General features: G+C 42.3%; 1 long non-coding RNA gene across 1 annotated transcript; it reads left to right on the top strand.

Moving 5' to 3' along the window:
• Nucleotides 1-233: 233 nt before the first annotated feature.
• Nucleotides 234-3,707, top strand: LOC139026952 (uncharacterized). Its single transcript, XR_011478962.1, has 3 exons — nucleotides 234-1,578; nucleotides 1,619-1,937; nucleotides 2,922-3,707. It is a non-coding gene; the product is annotated as an uncharacterized lncRNA (long non-coding RNA).

Below are 3,707 nucleotides of genomic sequence, written 5' to 3' on the forward strand. Positions count from 1 at the left end.
GTCCCATTCTATGAATGCTTGGTTGGTGAGCGGACCCCAGACCTGACAACCATAAAGGGCATTGGGTTCTACAACTGATTCAAGTATTTTTTAGCCAGATCCTAATTGGTATGTCAACTTTTATGTTCCTTTTGATGGCGTAGAAGGCAATTATTGCCTTGTCTCTCAGATCATTCACAGCTTTGTGGAAGTCACCTGTGGTGCTGATAAGGCAAAGGTACTGTATGTATAGTTGTTTGTGTGCTCTAGGGCAACGGTATCTAGATGGGATTTGTATTCGTGGTCCTGGCGACTGGACCTTTTTTGGTCTTACTGAGATTTACTGTCAGGGCCCAGGTCTGGCAGAATCTGTGCAGAAGATCTAGGTGCTGCTGTAGGCCCTCCTTGGTTGAACAGAAGCACCAGATCATCAGAAAACAATAGACATTTGACTTCAAATTCTAGTAGGGTGAGGTGCTGCAGACTGTTCTAGTGCCCTTGCCAAATTGTTGATATGTTGAAGAGAGTGGGACTTAAGCTGCATCCTTACTGTTCATAGAATTTCTACACAAACAGCTGGAGGCAGGTTTTTCTCCTATAGAGATCCATTTTTATGGAATGGTCTGCCTATCCATGTGAGACGCAGACTCGGTCTCAACCTTTAAGTCTTTATTGAAGACTCATCTCTTCAGTAGGTCCTATGATTGAGTGTAGTCTGGCCCAGGAGTGTGAAGGTGAACGGAAAGGCTTTGGAGCAACGAACCGCCCTTGCTGTCTGACTGGCCGTTTCCCCTCTCTCAAAGTTTTGGGACACTGTACAGTCCATGGAGATTAAGAGCCCCTCCTCCCAGCTGCCCACTGCACTGAGGCTAGGAAGCACTGTCACCACTGATAAATCCACGATAATTGAGAATTTCAATAAGCATTTCTCTATGGCTGGCCATGCTTTCCTCCTGGCTACCCCAACCCCGGCCAACAGCTTCGCACCCCCCGCAGCTACTTGCCCAAGCCTCCCCAGCTTCTCCTTCACCCAGATAGCAGATGTTCTGAAAGAGCTGCAAAACCTGGACCTGTACAAATCAGCTGGGCTAGACAATCTGGACCTTCTCTTTCTAAAATGATCCGCCGCCATTGTTGCAACCCCTATTACCAGTCTGTTCAACCTCTTTTGTATCGTCCGAGATCCCTAAAGATTGGAAAGCTGCAGCGGTCATCCCCCCCTTCAAAGGGGGTGACACTCTAGACCCAAACTGCTACAGACCTATATCCATCCTGCCCTGCCTTTCTTAAGTCTTCGAAAGCCAAGTTAATAAACAGATCACTGTCCATTTCGAATCCCACCGTACCTTCTCTGCTGTGCAATCTGGTTTCCGAGCTGGTCACGGGTGCACCTCAGCCACGCTCAAGGTACTAAACGACATCATAACCGCCATCGATAATAGACAGTACTGTACATCTTTTTTCTATGCAAACTTTCTAAAAAGAAATTAAAGCTGAAGGTCTGGAGGAGAGAGTGAAAGTAGGACCAGGGTTTGTGTTAGGAGAGGAGAAGGGGAGAGAGGTAGGGGAGAGAGGTGAGGAGATGAGGAAGGGAGAGAGGTATATGAGAGTGGAGAGGTTAGGGGAGGAGGGAAGAGAGGTATATGAGAGAGGAGAGGTTAGGTGAGGAGAAGAGAGAAGGAAAGATGATGGGTCAAGGTGTTAAAGGGATATTGTGAGATTCTGGCAATTTAGCCCTCTTTAGTTTGAAGGACATTTTTAAATTAAACTACTGTAGCTTCGGCACAATTGCCAACTATGAGAGCAGATCCCAAAGACTTCTAGTCATTGCGCTGACGCTAGTTAGCGATCGCTGGAAAAACTACCTTCAAAGTTCTTCAAATTGCATGCAGAGACAAAATCTGACTCTTGGTAAGAAAATGGTTTTACTTGCCAAAATATTGCACTATCCCTGTCAAGTTTTGACCTCTTTCTTGTGCAATTCCCCACTTGAAAAGGACAGTCCCTCCACATGAAGATTTTAACTGGATTTCACTCAATAAACAGCCATGGAATCAGTTGTTTGTCTTTTATTTACCATTCTTTGGTTGGCAGTAAACAGGTGAAAAACCTCAAAAAAGAGATGACAAATACAAGTCATTATTTGAGTTGACAGCCTAATTAAATACACAAAATTATCCACATTCACCTCAGATAACACATTTCTGCCACCATAAAACACAAGGTTTCCACTTTTAAGCAAATGTTTCTCAAATTAGAAACCCACCATTTTTAATCAAATGAGCAGAATCAGCATATTTTTATCTAAATTTGCATTTTGCCAAATACATTCAAACTATTTTTAGTAGTAAAAAATTACATTTATTTTCTAATCAGTAGTTTTAAAACAGACAAATCTTTCATTTTTTAGCCAAAGATTTTTTAGACTATACATTTGTTACTGAATTAAGAACTTGTTTTAGCGTAAGATTTCTACAAAGTTTAAATTACTTTTAACCATTTCAAACAAGTTCTTTGTCAACAATGAATTTGGCTCTTCTTACTTTTCCTTTATACCCCACAAACAACATTTGAAGTTATAAATACCACTGCAAAAGTCCTATCAAAGTTATGAGTCTGTGTTTTCCAGAGTATCATTAGCAGTGCACTGCTTAAGTCAGTATAGTCAAGCATGGCCAATATGGCGCTTACCGGCTGTCTTTCACAGTTTTGTGGAGGGCTTGGACTTGCACAGTCACCTTGATCACAAAGATGAAGTTTCCTTGGTCTTGTGGTGTTATAAATACTCCTTTCACTGCGGTCTAAAGACAACAGCAGAGCCAGGTGCTGGCACGCCCTGATTTCCTGGAAGATTTGTTCCACCTGGTTCACCACTGATTGAAGGAGGAGGAGTTTCACCACTGAGGAGCTCCCAGGCAGTTTGTCAGCACAATCCCTTTAAGGAGGAAATGGCATCGGTTCCAATCCAAGTGCCATTTATCAAACTCCAGGCGGTGCTATGTTCAGATGACATGAAAATAGAGCTGTTTAGTCATGAACTTCAGTGGTGGTTTTGGTGTGGAAAAACAGAAGCATGTGCAGAGAAGTACCTCATACCTACAGTAAAATATGCTTCTGCATCTTTAACGTTTATGAAGTGATTTTGCTTCCCTGGTTCTGTGGCCTTTTTTAAGCTCAACGGCATCATAAACTTTACCAAGTACCAGGACATTATAGTCGGAGAAAAAACTAGTTCTCTCTGCCGGGATGCTGACATTGGCTGCAAGTGGATCTTCAAGCAAGACAATAGTCCCCGAGCACACATCAAAATCCACAATGAAATGGTTAAATGACCACAAAATCAATATGTTGCAATGTCCATCTCAGTCTCCGGACAGAAAGGACGCCTGTATCTTTGTAGTGACTGGGTGTATTGATACACCRTCCAATGTGTAATTAATACCATTCTCAAAGGCATATTCAATGTCTGCTTTTTATTTTTTTTTACCCATCTATCAATAGGTGCCCTTGGTTGCRAGGCATTGGAAAACTCCCTGGTCTTTGTGGTTGAATCTGTGTTTGAAATGCATTGCTCGACTGAGGGACCTTACAGATAATTATATGTGTGGGGTACAGAGATGAGGTAGTCATTCAAAAATCATGTCAAACATTATTATTGAACACAGAGTGAGTCCATGCAACTTATAATGTGACTTGATAAGAACATCTTTACTCCTGAACTTGTTTAG

The sequence above is a fragment of the Salvelinus sp. IW2-2015 genome, unplaced genomic scaffold, assembly GCF_002910315.2.
Source record: "Salvelinus sp. IW2-2015 unplaced genomic scaffold, ASM291031v2 Un_scaffold6457, whole genome shotgun sequence".
NCBI lineage: Eukaryota > Metazoa > Chordata > Actinopteri > Salmoniformes > Salmonidae > Salvelinus > Salvelinus sp. IW2-2015.